This window comes from Carassius carassius, chromosome 17, assembly GCF_963082965.1.
Source record: "Carassius carassius chromosome 17, fCarCar2.1, whole genome shotgun sequence".
Taxonomy (NCBI): Eukaryota; Metazoa; Chordata; class Actinopteri; order Cypriniformes; family Cyprinidae; genus Carassius; species Carassius carassius.
The window spans coordinates 13,565,474-13,581,831 of NC_081771.1; positions in this window are offsets into that span (position 1 = coordinate 13,565,474).

Below are 16,358 nucleotides of genomic sequence, written 5' to 3' on the forward strand. Positions count from 1 at the left end.
CATTTGGAACTTGACAGCATTTTGATTATATTGAGGAGAGAAGAGCAGCCAGAATGTTATTAAAAAACAAAATCACCTTTTTGTTTCATGGCACAAAGAAAGTAATTTGGGACTGGGACAACATAAGGGTTAGTAAATAATGGCAGAATTTTAATTTTGGAGTGAGCCATTCATTTTATTATGTATTGTGTGGTTTGATGGTTGCATCAACAATAATGAAGTCAACAAAAAATGCTGTGGAATCATTCCAAACAGTTGGCCAGACACATTCCATGACTATCACACTGCTCTTGTTCCATCATTGGGAACAATGCTACCATTTATATGCTACCACCACCTTCTCCTTAGTGTCATTTCCATCTCAATGAGATTCTGTAATGACAGGCCAAATAGTAAAAGGGGAATTACAGAGGTAGAGCTTTTGAAGGATTAAGCATCCCGATGACTGACATCGGTAAATGTCAGCACAACAGCACAATTTAATATTCAAAATAGTCAAATTAATCAAATTTTCTGTATAACAAAAGAGAAATAAGCTTACAGCATCTGGCTCGATAGATAAAGGAGGGAGCGTATTGAGAGCGCTCGATTTTTTACACAACATCTCGTTAACGTCACTGCTGCTGCTCTCATGAATTTCACATGATTAAAGCTGGAGTTTGGATGAAGAGAGTGGAGTTGGTGGGTGGGTAGGTGGAGGTTGAGATGATGGATCAGATCGGACAGCATGAATCCATGCAGGTACAGTGGCACGTGTTGCGAGCAGGATGAGATTTGTATCTCCATCGAGTTGAAGCACGACAGGTGGCTCATTTTGTCGTTTAATTCTGAACTGCTTAAATTCCAAAGGATAACCGTTCTCCCCTGCTGTATCAAGCGACGCCTTCTCTACAGGCGGGAGGAAAGCACAAAAGAGAACATTTCTGTCTATTCCTGATATATCCCCGGCACAATTAAACTTTGACAGATATATTATTCCAAACACTGACCATGCTCAGAAGGCAAAGGAACCTAAACCGCTCACAAGCTCCTCAGATGCACAGCTGCCTCAGAGTAATGATGTCACCAGCACCATGGAGATCTCTATGAGAAATGCCATGGATCCAAATGGTCTGTTATTCATTTCAGCAAAGCGCTCCCATATCGATGCACAGGCATTAGCTGACAAATAATTGCTTGCGGCTCGCATGCTCAATCCAATACAAGGCTTGGCATCTGAACAGCCGACATGCAAAACAGACAGGAGAATACCTATCTCCAAGGCCAACTGACTGTAATGCAATATTCACGCACAGGACGTCAGCGAACAGGTCAAATCCATCAATCTAGCGGCCCTGGGAATCAGTGCTAACTTAATGGGCCCACCCAATGTCAAAAGGAACACATTAGCATGGCTGACGTTACATAAACTCCCTTAATGGATTATTAAATATCAGACTGGAGAGAAGTGAAATGCTTGTGAAACCCTAGACCATAAGATGCACTTGGCCCCATGGGAATGTCTAGGTATACATGAGTATAATCCGAAAAGGCCTTGAGAAAACCCATAGGCCCGGTGCATTTGCCAAAAGTAAGCCTGAGAGCAAAGCAAACACTGGCAGATGGTTTCCCAAGAACAAAGAAATGCTTTTAGGGACCGCACTAAATGTCCAACACAAGGGATCTTACATTTTTCCTCGTCTGGTGATGTTTTTGATTAATGTAAATTTGAAAACCTTACTCAAGAGGATAAGGGAGTGAAAAGCAAAGCGGCTGAGATTGAAGGAACATGGTGTGGAAAGAACACAAATATTTCAAAGAACCATACTTCACATCTTACAAAACATCTTACAAAACTATGCATATTCTGGAAAAAACTATGTGCTTTTATACCCAACAAAATTATCATGAAAAGACCTAGAATTGGATGTTCTGTCATGGATGATGGCCATGTGTAGTGAAACGAGCAGTCATAAACACAGGCGGCTATTAGTGCTTAGTGCACATTATTAAAACCAGTAAAATCAACATTTCATGTTGCGTGCTGAGTGGCATGAATGCCCACCATAAAGTTCTGCAGGAATTATGAACTATATGCATAATAAACCTAATTCGAAAAATATGATATGACTTGTACAGAGCTCAAATCACAAAGCTCAATATGGCATTTAGTGAAACGAGCATCGTGTATCTTGGCAACCATAACTATTGCAATTTTCAAAGTATTTTGTGATTTACAAACAGCTAAATGAACAGAAATGAACTGCCTTAGATAAAATCTCTTTCTCAAGAAATGGAACTGAACTCCTAATGATCTGTGTCCATTCGGAGGCAGCCAACATCCATATAGGGTTACACAAACACTGTTTCCCAGAGTCTGTCTGAACAAACAGAACATCAACAGCCACCCTGTGTCCAAATATGCTTTCTGTTTAGTAGACATGTACAATACAGTTTAGTGAATTTATCGAAATAATGCATTCTCCGCAAAGTTACCTTTGTGTCAATGCAGACAGCAGTGAATAAACTTGTCAAGTCCAAGTTCCAAAGGATAGATCACAAAATATCACTGACTGAATGATGTAGTGCCTTGAAATGAAAATTCCAAAAGTTGGAATTCAAATATTCCAAAAGTTCATTAAAAACTATTATCTAAAATCATATAGCAATTTCTTTAATGCTTCTTGAGTTATAGGCAGCCAAACTTTGAAAAAATAATATTTATGGCACTTGCAGTAATTAATGCAGTTGTTTTGACAGAAGGAAATGAGATACATACCTTGTTTCAACTAAACAATAAATGTCCTTAAAAATTAAGATGGCAAAAGGAAAGTATGTTAAGACCTAATATCTAACATGGCATTACGATATCTTTAATACGTCTTGAGTTATAGGCATGCAAACTTTAGAGAAAAACTTGAAATGTGCTGTTTCCCCATTTTTGAATGGTCACTGTTGGCACTTAATTCAACATTCATCATTGCTAAAATCAATAGGTTTTACTAATAGACCTACCAATCTCTGTATAAAAGTAAGTTTCATAGAATCCATGCATATATAAGCTCATATTCAAAATTTCTTAAAAAATATTTTTTTTAAAAATACAAAATGGACAATGACAATATGAACATGATTGAAAAACGAGAAATTTTTACCATACACCCTCATACCAGAATGAACATTATCAACAATTAAGTTCTCCATCAAATTCAGCTTTGAAATTGCTTTCTTCCACTTCAATCCAAAAACCTTCTAACAAAGCCCCCAAACAATAGCTGAGGCTGCCATCCCTGCCGCAGGAGATGGGAAAGCACTGCAGGTACCAACATCAAACAGTCTGGCACACAGACAAATCGAGCCCTGGCGCTGCTGCTTATTAGTGAAGTACAAGAGCAATTATAAGTGAGTATTCAGTCAAAAAGTTTAAAATTTTAAGGAAATTCCCGATGGGTTATAATGGGCAAGCAAGGCCAAGGTTATGGGTTCGATTCCCATGCATGAAACACCAACAAAACATATGTTTGAATACATTTATATTCAAATAAAATCATCCTCTGAATACATAATTGTACATGTAAATTAAGCAATACACTAGCAATGTTTACATGCAACCAAATAATCTGTTAGTAATTAGATTGATGGCTCAATCAGATTGAAAAATTTGCGTTACAGTTACTTCTCATTTTTCACTGTGAGAAAAAATCAGGCTTCCAATCAATAAAAGATGGACTGAAAAAAACAATAAGTAAAGAAAGATATCAGGGCATGATGACAGAGACATATCTCTAAAAATATCTCCCAGACTCCAAAAAGCCCTGTCCACAGTTACATAACATGCAGATGTAAGCATTCTTTAGAGCTCCAGAGCTAAAGGCCACCATCCATCCATGCATGCAGCAAGCAAGCTTACGACACACCACAACAGCCTGCCTAAAAAAAGGACTTTATATATACCATACCCAGCACAGTAACTCAACATAACACTCATGATGCACTTAAGCCTCAAAGGACAAAGTTCAAGAGCAGAAAACTTGAAGTGTTGCAGTCTCTTGAGCATAAAGTCTGCTCTGCTTGCTACAAGAAGCTTCAGAAAACTGACTCCAGAATGTTTGTAGCAATCATATTGTGTGCATTTACATCAGACAGTTCGTGTAAGGCTAATGAGGCTCACGTTAACATATTACCATCGGACTGTATAGGGAAAAATCTGGCAGCAGGCCACAAAAACAACACAAAAGCAACCGCACACGTCTGTATTCCACTGTGGTTTGCTCATAGTGTATTGGAGTGTGAACACAATTTATCTGTAGTGCAATCAAATTAAAATGGGGAAGAGAATTGAAGCCATGTGTCTGTCAGACCTTTTTCATGTAGTAGGTGACAATGATGGTTAGAATTGGTGAAAAAGGTTAATTGAACAATAATTCACTGCCATGGGTTGTATCAACTGGAAGATTTAATAGAACAGAGAGAGGACAGGGGAAATATAGGCATTGCAGGGGTTAAGTCAGATGATGAATGTACAGGCTTGGGTTAATTCACAAGCAAGGTGTGAGTGAGAGATTGGCTGTCATGAACGTCTTTTAGAGTAGCCAAAGGAAGAAAGTATAAGGTTAGTAACTAACTAACCAAATTAGTGGGGTGCTTCCTGCCTATGACTGCTCATTTGCCTCTGTTACATAGTGCATTTGTCATCTCCTCCAACTGGTTACATCATCCTGGCTGAATTTCATGTGAACCAAACCAAAAGCAAGACTCCTTGTGAATCATTCAGAATTGTAGGGACTGAGGCTGCTGCTTTAAGTCATGTCTAAGTTTGCAAGAGTTGTAACGAGCCCATAAGTCCATTAATGCACAAATGCATTTAGTGCCTAACAACATATATGTGAATACATTTATTTATTCATCTTTTATTGATGCTGTCTAAAATACAACTGATCGTTCGTGTTATCTCAGGTCCATTGAGTGATATTAACGGATATAACTTTTATTATATATATGATTTTTGCATACAGCATTCACACAAAAGACAACTAAATAATCTGCTAAATTATGAAATGTAAATGTAAATAATGATAAAAAACCAAGAAATATCTAAAAAAAGACTATTCAATTCTGAAGCTGTTTAAAACATTGTGTCATATTTGAACAGACGAATACTGTAGCTCGACTACACAAACACCTCTTTCATGACCCCTGAAACAGTGTTTTAACACTCCACCATTACACACCAAAACATCACTACATGTCCTATTAGTTTTTGCTTTTGTACACTATGTTGCCTCTTAATACCATTACCTCACACAAAGACTCGGATTCAGTTACATACTTCTGCACTGAGCTGTCTCAAACTAATGATAAAAGGTGAAAGTGCTGATGGTGTAAAGTAAAAATGAATGGCAGTTAGAAACAGACAAATGAAAGACAGCAATACAGGAGAGAGGTCGAGGACAATTGTCTGCTGTTCAATGGTTCAATGCTGCCCACAGACGACCTCATTATTCAGTATTCGGTAATGCTTGAGGCATTTATAACAGTTGTTGTCTAACCCCAGAAATGCTCACGTAACATATTTCTTCCCCATCTCCTACATCATCAGCATCCGTCACTCACTTTAATTGGTTAGGGGGAAGCAATGATTGCAGCAATTAAAGGCCAAACACTTTGTGCATGGATTATGCTTGAATCTCTATATTTGAAATTTTCTGTATAATTGTTTTGGCCAATAGGAAATGATTGGGAAATAACTAGTGCTGTTAGGGTCAAGTCAATACTATTCAATCACCTAGTCACATTATTATTGCTCAAACCCTGTTCTCCTGGTAGTACTTCTCAAACTTTTACATGCTAGCATGCCTCTGAAATATGAGGGGAAAAAACATAATTTGTTACATTATTTTTCTTCTCATAATATTGTATTTAATAATACAAAACTGTACTCCAGAGGGAATTTTGCAGTGACTCAAATCTTTCATTCATTCATCTGACTGATCAACATTTCTTCAGATTGCTGTATATTTATTGACATCATCAGGTAATTTGTTTGTGTTATGAATAAGTAATTGAATCAAGTAATTAGATCGTTTTAATTCACAAACAAATGATCCTTATGGGTTCGTTTAACAAATTGTTCAAAAGAGTCACTGGTTTGAATCTGTCTGATAAATCCTTCACTGAATACCCTTACTGAATCTGTCAGAGAGGCTTCTGAATCAGTTCCATGTGAATGAATCATTAGTAATGTATGTCAAAGCTGTGGTTATGTGAGAAATATGTAAATATAAGTTATAAACACCAACAAACTGAATTTGAGAACTTTTATTTCAAACTTCATGGCAAAAACATACCTTGAGGTCCTTGGGCATCATGCTCATATTTGTCAACTTACTGTAATTCTATGATTCAATGCTGTATCACATGGATTCAAATCAGAGCAGGTTCACACCATTTTCTAGAAGCGCACAGTTCTACATTCCAGTGACATTCTAATCACTGTAACCTGAATATCCTTTTGAGAGTGAGAAATAGCCGCCTTCATCATCATCTGGGTGCAACGTGGATCGTGTCCTTGGGGAGGAATACTGTATTCGCTTATATCCAAACCTGTTCACCTTCATATCTGCCACAGTTCCTCCTCTAGGCTATTCCGACAGAGCCGGGGAGAAAATTGAGCTGTAACTCATCCTCTGCTCAGAGCGCAAGAACAGGTTTGTCAAACCAGTTAGACTGATTATGGAGTTTCTTTCCAAGATTGGGTTTGTGGGTCGGTTCACTCTCAGTGCATTTGGACCTCTGACCTCTGTGCAAGATATGTAATGAAATTGAAAGATTGACTTAAAAGCACAGAGAGGTGAACAGGGTTTCATACCTTGCATGAGGAAACATTCAGCTAAGGGCAAGAATCATCAAATGAAATACAGCAGTTGTTTACTTTTTTGCCATATAGTATTAAAGAAGATGTGATGGCTAGGAATACAGCATTTGGGTTCATAAATACTATGCAGTATGTGTGTGTGTGTGTGTGTAACTAGACTTATAAAACACAAGAATACTGCAATATAAATGTTTATTTCATAATATAACTTTATCTTGAAAATCCTTGAACCAATCCCTGAACCAAACAAATGACTCTTTTGTTTATTAGAGAATTAAAAACATAGAACACAGCCAGTGGAATAGTAAAAAATCCAGTGTGACCAGTTTACATCAATCGATTCCCTAACAAATGACTCTTATGAGCCAGTTATTTTTAGTGAAACAAACACATAATGTTACATAAGATTCTATTTGATAACATTAGTAAACTAGAAAAGTTATCATGAGCTAACTATGAAAAATACTTCAAAACAATTTTAATTAGTTCATTTCAAAATTAACTAATACATTATTAAAATTAACATTTATATCCGTTAATATTACTTAATGGACCCGAGATAACTTGAACAATCAGTTGTATTTTAGACAGCATTAACAAAGATGAATAAAGAAATGTATTCATTGTTATTTCATTGTTAGTTAATATAGTAACTGACATTAATTTATGAAACCTTATTGTCAAGTGTTGCCATGGTGAAAATGTGCAATTAAGTTATTGCTACCACCAATAAACTGCGTCCAAATGTTATGTGAACTACTAATATAATGTTCCACAGCTGTTTGCTGACTCCAACATTTCCACGGATATATAGACACGGAACATGGACATCTTCACTGAAGCAAATATTTCCCAGTTGAAGCTCATACCATTAAAGTACTTGCTTTGTAATTATGTGAATTACAATTACAGATTTAATTACAAGACCAAACCAAAGCTCCTCTTAAGTGGAGACTAGAACAGCAGAATGAAGAGATCAAAGAGAAAAAGGAGGGCAAAAGGCCCACCATGGGGAGACCAAGAGCATTAACCAAATCTCATAAGAGCAAGCTATGAGGGGCTGAATGGATGTGCAATCAATTCCACCGCACTCGCCCTCCGGCAAGCCGTTAAGGAGACATGTGGATTGATCTAGCCGTGACTGAGGCAGCCGCCTGCAAGAGGCCCAGAGGTACTCTGTGTCATCTGTTTATGTGGCCTTTCGAGTCATAAGAGTCAAGTTCCCATTCAAAAGCTCCCCAAATTAAACAATTGTTCCTCTTAACCTTTGTAGTTTTATGCAGCATGCATCAGGGTTTATGTACATTGTATCCCCGAGGCCTACTCCAATGTGTTCTGCACAAGAAGATCAAGCCCATTTAACCTAGCAAGGTCTGTCGTAGTTCAATGGGAAGAACTTTTCAATGGGGCTGAATGGGGCAGCCTCTAGAGAAATCAAATCTGCATGAACGCAAGGTTCTGCCACTTTGTGTGTCTGAAAACATAAAGGGCAAATGGGACAGACCAGTCCTGATTTGTAGAGAGACTATACAGGGTCATCTGCAAATCAATACTATCCTTCTCCATTAACATCCGCAGTGTTCTGTCTCCCATCTCTTTCGGCTCATTACAATCTATTGGCCTGTCAAGGCGGCATTGGTACTGTAGTTCGTTTCGGCCCTTGAGGTTACAAGAATCGTTTTCATGCAAAGGACGCACGTCTTCTGTCTGTGTTTGTCAGAAAACGAAGCAGCAAATACAAAACATCCTGTTCCTTAATTAGCCTTTTTGATTTATTCAGTCTTTCCCCAGTGAAAGCTTCCTATACATCTTTAAAACACTCTTTGTCCTCACAAAGGCTGACAAGGGAAAGAATTATAGTGACTACGTTCACCTCAGGTCACTAAATGGTGGCTGGTGTGATGGCAAATTATAACCCTTTTAGGCTTTGTCAGGCGGATCCACACATTCAAGGTCAAATCTAATTTGCAATGGAGGTAATTTTAAGTATTCATTTGTGGCCCTAGGAGTTTCAATATGAGCCCCCACTCTCTTGGGGTGATAAGTTCCCTTGTTAGTCCCCCTGTTGGAATGAAGTGTTTGGTTTGGGGCAAGAATGAAAGACACCCATCGGGGTAAACGTTTAATAACGTGGTGTGTAAAAGGACTTAGGACCATTTAGAAGTACAGGAATCGAGTCCACTTAAGAGTTTAGTCAACGTAAAGGGATTTACATGAGTAGTCTTCCATGACAATTTGCATTTAAATTCAGCGTGGTTTCAATGCCAATTAAGATTTGGCCTGAGGATACCTTTTTATTTTATTTTATTTTATTTTATTGATGCGTATAAAAGTTAGCAGTGGGTTTTTACTGTGCGTTTAAACACGCGGAGTTATGTTCCAGGCCTGACTGTCTGTTAAACAAGACATGTACGCTTTATTAGAAGGTTTCAGGGTAGCGAACACCTCTTTAAATGGCACTGAATGGCAATAAACCCCAGTAGACTCTAACAGAGCTTATATAAAGGCCACATTTTGGACCTTTTTGGGAGAAGCTTGAGTTATATATTGAGCATACAATGTATTAGATATACTGTAGAAACCATTAATAAAAGATTTTTGCGTATTTATTCAGCATAATGAAATGCATGGAATTCCAAATGTGGTATAATGGATGTAAAACACACAGGACCAAGAAAGTACATCATTTGAAATGCATTATATTTCACTTTAAGGGTGAGAATTTTCATGCCATTTAACTAAACCTTGTGTTGTTCCAAGAAACAGCCAATCAGAACGATTTAAAGTGTTACGCTAAGATGTTAAAATATCTTCCTTTGGGATCAACAGAAGAAAGTCATACAGGTTTGGATCAACATGAGGATGACTAAATGATGACAGAATGTTCACTTTTGGGTGAACTATCCCTTTAAGCCACACTTTAAAGGTCAGAATATGCTGCCTTACATTTTTAACCAACTGATCTCAAGGTTGTTTCTAATGAATGTATGAAGCCACACCTCTGCTCAAATTCAATAGTAATCTCATTCCTAGGCAAATATGTGATGTCTGTCTACTAATAAAATGGTAAAATTATGGCAATATGTGTTATATGAACTACAGCATGGAATGGTAAGGCAGCTCATCAGGATATTCTGCTCCCTAGATGTGACTTGTAGCTTACTGAATGATAAAGAGGTCACTGCACTAACAAAGCCTGTGCCCTGTGCAGAGGCTTCATTGTCAAGACCTATTTAATCAGGTTAGGAGCAGGAGCTAATGTCTTTGGCGGTGGGTTGACCTTCGCATCTTACCCTACATCTCAGTGGTGCCCTATCCTGTCTTCCCTCATCTCTAGTGCCCGTATTCACCTCTTCTCATCTGTAGCTAACTCATTACTGAATGAGGTCTGTATGATTTGTTCCCTTTAACCCTGTAAAGCCTGACAAATGAAATAATAGTCAGAAAAATCAATAATTTTTGAAACAGTTATTGAATCTTTAGACTATATATATATATATATATATATATATATATATATATACATAAAAGGCCTTTATGGTTCAAACATCATGATACAGGAGAATATGGAGCTCATTCGCAAGGAGGAAAGAACACTTAAAATATGCATTTTGTTGCACTTTCTGATATTTATATGTCAAGTAAGATTAAAGTTTGATAGCTCTGATTGTCTGATTGCAATGTTTAGTATTTTAAAAAAGTTATTTATAAAGAGCCTGTCTCAAGATGTTGCATTCATTTATGCACCATCTGTCCTGGTTAATATTTAAAACAACCAAATAAATTAATTAAACACCTTATCTGTGCAGATTTAAGACAAGTTGGAGGTTATCCTGACTTTAAGAGGTTATTCAAAGAACATGTTTTTCAAGTACTCTTCTTTAAAACAATCTTAAGGAAAAATAGAAAGAAGAACATTCTTAGAAAAGTTTTTTTTTTTTTTTGGAATGCAACAAATACAATATAAGAATGTTAAAAATGTAGACCCTTTTAGTCAAGTTTTTCCATGCAGTTTAACAGACTTAAGCTTCCAAGCTTCAAATGGGGCTCAAAAGTGCTTCAAAAATAAATAAAAAAAGTGGTCCATACAATAGCTTTGTGTGAGGGACAGACTGATAATTATGTCATTATTCTGATTATTCAGTCTGATTAGTGAACAAACCATTCAGACTTGTTTTATGAACTGGATCAACTGTTAAAAAAGATCTGAAAGATCTTGTGTTCTGACCTGTTTTTATACAGTCTATGGTTCTGACACAAATCGCATTAAAGACGACTTTTAACTGAACGAATTACATAGAGTTTTTTGGGTCATTTTGCAGCTTGAAAACCCCTCTATCCCTTTTATTAGAAAGAGTCACCAGGGACTGTGTTAGAATTTACCCTTTTGAGTTACAGTATATGGAAGAAATAAAAGAATGCCAGTTAAAAAGAGTCATTTACCACATTTATGTTACTCATGGTGCTTTATGTCATGCTGGAAACTGACAGTCCCAGTTCACACTCACTTTTATAACACTGAAAAGAGAACAAAGGCTTTTCTTTAAAAACACCTTTTCTGTGTTATACAAACCAAATACAATCATACAGTTAAAAGTAAATAATGACAGGATTTTCATATTTGGATGAATTATATATTTTACTCTCCTGCTTAACTCCATCTGTCTTCTAAGCACACGTCATTATGCCAGCTTTGCTTACATGTGTGTTTGAAACAGTGTGCAGACATGTGCTTCTGTCTGTGTGTGTGAGCGCGGGAATGGGCAGAGGGATGATACTGTCTCAGGCTCACTGTGCTGGTTCAGTGAGCATGGCACTGACCCACATTCACCACCATCACATTAGCTCTTCCTCCCTGTCCCTCACACAGACATTGCGTAACACTGCGGCTCTTCTCTGCGCTTGAATGTTCCACTTTCACCCAGATTCCAAACAACCAACATGTAAAGTGAGAGCTGAAAATATGCATCTGAATATGTATACTGTATGCACTGTCTGTTTATGTGGCAGTGGGTGAGCTGGGCTTATTGTTCTGCATAGAAAAAATTTTTACAACATCAAAAATAACCTGCCTTTTGACAACATAATGTGCCTACTGCCAACAATAGCAGCAAATTATAATTTGTTTGCTACATTCTGCCAGATTCTGTATTTTATGTACTGACCCAGGGCACTCTTCATTTTGATGAGCAAATAAACATCCCTATGTCTTTTCAGAGCACTCTAATAAAAAAATAAAATGTTCATTGTATGCACAATACAACTAGGAAAAATCTTGTGTGCTGGAAAAATCTTACTATAAACACATCCTAAAGAAAAATCACACAGTTTCCCCTCATGAAATTTGTTGTTGACTCTTTCATTTTAAATAGAACAAACCTGGAACCTTCTATTGTGTTGCATCTCTGCACAGGGGAAATATGTCTATGTATTTATTCAAGAAACACTGCCCCTCAGTGGCCAAAATGATAAAGGCAGGCATATTCACAAATCGTCCTCTTCTACTATTGTTTCTATATACAGTATATATAGAAATGTTCACAATGCACTGATTTAATTGGATGTACTGTATTAGGAGTTCCTTTACTGATTAACTCATATTGTCAGATTTACCAGTTTTATCTCATTCAGAAATTATGTGTTTCTAATGGAATTCAAAGTCATTGCACTAGTGATACTTAATATCATTTATATATTTTTAATATCAATCAGTAAAATTAAAAAATGCTCCTTGTTCAGTTGGAATGAGCTCTCTCTCTCTCTCCACACACACACATATACAGTTTATCTATAGATAACTGATAAATAGAAAGATAATTCATGAATTTTCAATTCACTCTCAGCATATATATTATACACAGATCATTTATTTATTTTCTATTTTCTGTCTCTTTATTTTACATATTTATGACCCATGGCCTGCATCAAACACAAAGTGACACAGGAGGGTAAGAGCAAAAACATTAATTTCATCCAAATGTAAGATCATTAGAGTTGCTTGATTAAGACTTGATTCTGTAGGAGCGCTCAATTTTACAGTCAATGCACATGCAAATTTCCCCATGGCAAAGCAGTGGGAAACAGGTCTGCCCTGTTGGTTTGGTACAACACACTCATCATAAGAGGACAACACTGGAAGAAAGAGGGACAGAGAGACAAAGAGGGAGAGTGAGAAAATGGGATTCTAATGAGTCAGCCATCCAGAACCACATCTGATGCCCTGGGGATGATCCGGGGCATACACTCTACCATCACTGTTTATTCTTTCATTTCCACAGGTTAATGGCTGTTTCCTTTATAAAATCTTAATTCCAATATCATAAGGTGATTTAATGGGGCGTTTGTGGATCTGACTGATACGGGCAAATGCATTCTAAAGGTAAATGTCATTTTTGCATACCTAAATAGACGGATGATAAAAAAGAATCTGGCCTACTGCAATTGAGTTTGTTCCACTTTAGCACTTGGAGACCTTTTACCTTCCTAATAATGATTATATAATCACATCTTCAGCATAGATGCTGCTCTCCTCATTATTAGTGGTGCTTGCCAGAGGCAAGGCATCACTATTACTATTCGCCTTGACAAAACTTTGGCGCGCTACTCCTCCCGCATTTTTTGTCACAGACCCATGAATGAGATGTCAAAACGTGCGGCTTATTGAGGAGAGGTGTGCTATGACTTTTCTAAGCAATCTGACATACGATATTCGTACAGCGGACGAAGAAAATGTGTAAAAATATCCCATAGACTTAACATTGGAAAAATTATCTGACCTTATTTCTTTGGATCAGAAAGACATAGAGGCTTGGGAGTGGGCTCATTTGACTCGGCCTATCAAGCAGTCCATATGTAGTGACCTAACAACTTAATATCCATGCCCTAGCAACCACTTTTAGCACCCTAGCAACTGTTTAGCTACATTTAAAAGCTATATATCAGCAAAATAACAATACAGAAACACTGACTCTGGCTTTTTGGATTCAGGCTGGCCAATAGTCTTTAAATAACACCCCATAAACTATATAGCCACACCATAGCAACCATATAGAGCACCCTAGCAACCATATAGCAATATAAAGTACTTATATCATGGCTCCACATCATCACACAGGCATCATGGGTGGCTACAGGGCGCCGAGTTTTGCCACTGCAAGCACCACTCACATTTTCTTCAGGAAATGTACATTCTAGTTCTATTATTATAGTCGTGTACACCTCATTTTTAAACTGTCATAAAAGGAGAGTAAAAGCTCAAAGCTTGCTATAGCAGCATTGCCTGGGGCTAAAAATATTAGGAAAGCAAATTAAGATTTCCTATTTTGGATAAAACCAATTTTGGATATGGGGTTCTGCATGATGCATAAAAGGAATATGGGCAAACCATAAGATTAATAGTGTTTGTAGTCACTCTGTGGTGCACAAACACAAAGCACTTCATCACTGTGTGTTAGTGTGTATGTGTGGGTCAGGGTCATTGTGCAAATGTCCCAACAAGAATAGCGAAATGTGAAATTGCATACATTGTAGGGCCAAAAAAATAGGGTTTTGCACTAGAGTGCTTTACAGTGTAGAGTGTTAGAATTACAAATAAACCCAATAAAAAACTATGGACAGAACAAAAGAACTATAAAGAAGTACAGCAAAAGCTTTAGATATACTATAGAACTAGAGCAAGAAAGAGAAAATGACAGAAGCATGGAAAGAACAATAGATAAAGAACTATGAAAAGGATGACAAAAAAGCTACAGAACTACATAAAGAACAACAGATAGACTGACAAATGGAACACCAGAGAGAACTATACGTAGAAAGCATGACAGAAAGAACCATAGAACCATTGAATAAATGAAAGAAAAAATAACAGATAGATACAACTATAAACAGAACTATAGAAAAACTATAGACAAAATAGAACTATAGACAGAATATCAGAAAGTACAATAGAACAACACAAACAACGACAAACAGAATGATGGATAGATTTGTCTCTTTACACACTGAGTATGAGATCTCTTCTCCTGTTCTGGCTCAAGCAGGGAGAAGCTGTTAACATCAGACTCATATTCTGAGAATTGTTTACCATATTTCAGCGAAAATAACAGTTCCAGATCTGGATGAGTAATTGTGAATCACTGTTGTGCTAACTTTCCTTGAACTGTCGGTCCTGGCTCTATGTACTGTATCGCTGTGTATTGAGCGTCTACATGTGTCACACAATACCAATAACCCATTTGTCTTCATAACAAAGTGTGTGTTGCGCATGATTTTTTGAAAGCAGCATGTCCCATTCTTTCGTCTGTCGGCAAGCGGCACCTGTTCCAGGAAGACACATGGCATAAGAGGCGTTGAGTCAGCAAACAGGCCTGACAGAAACATGGTGCTCTGTCTCATCCAAAAAGATGTCCTTCGAGACCACAGCGGCTAGACAACGACGACAACAACAACAACACGAAGTGGGACACTCATCTCTCACAGGCCAGGGCAGAGTCACGAGATAATGAAGCTGTTGAGAGATAAAGAGTGTGAAGAGGAGGGAGGGCGAGAGGAGAACGAGTGAAAGTAATCACTCCGGAAAAAAAGAGTGACAGTGTGGAAACAACAACGGATGGGGAGGCAGAACAGCAATGCCCCTTCAAGGTCAACTCCTCAGGTACATGACGGGTAAAAAATGAGCTGGCGAAACGACAGCGTGGTCCCCGCTCTCAATGAGGCCCATCAGCTCCACTGTTGGCATATTTTGCCTTGACGAGTTTCATTTATTAAGTGGAGGGCTTGCGTATGTGCCGCGCTTGCCGGCAGTCACCTTTCGAGCATCCCAATTAACTCCTCTCTAATTGATGTTGGACGTATTAAAGTTAATGAGGCAGCGGTCCATCTGTTGCGTGAAGAAGCGATGAGGGTATTGTCATTGATAGGGCGAAAGCTTGCATAATGCAGCAAGGACGATGGTTTTTGACACAGCACAACAAGACAAAGAGCTGTTTGTCGAGCAGGATCCATAACGGAGCTTCTAGATTACCTCACATCGCTCCGTGATGATCCTTCAATTCGTCTCTCATGCATTTTTACGAGATTCATATATCAGCTATATGAGTCTATATAAGGGATGTATGACACAATGAATGATTCACAGGGCCTGAACAGTATGTCTAATAAATAATAAATCTAAATTTTACTGATGCACACACTGTGTTTTGCTCACGATTAAATTTTAATCAAGGTGATGGTGGCCTCAGTGGTGGAGATGCCATTGCGGACTGTGCAAATCTATAGCACTTGCTCTCATTGCTTCATCTCCCTGTGGTTTATCAAAGGGAAAGATTTCAGATCAATCCAGGCAGTTTATGCTCCCCTGTACGTGAGGCTGTACTTGCAAGCATATGAATGTGTGTGCTAATGGAAAAGAGAAAGTAGCAAACAAGAAAAAAGTAAGGCAGAAAGGCTAAAGGTGGAAGATGGAAATATGTTCTTTGGATCTTTACCTAACCAACTGTGTGACTAA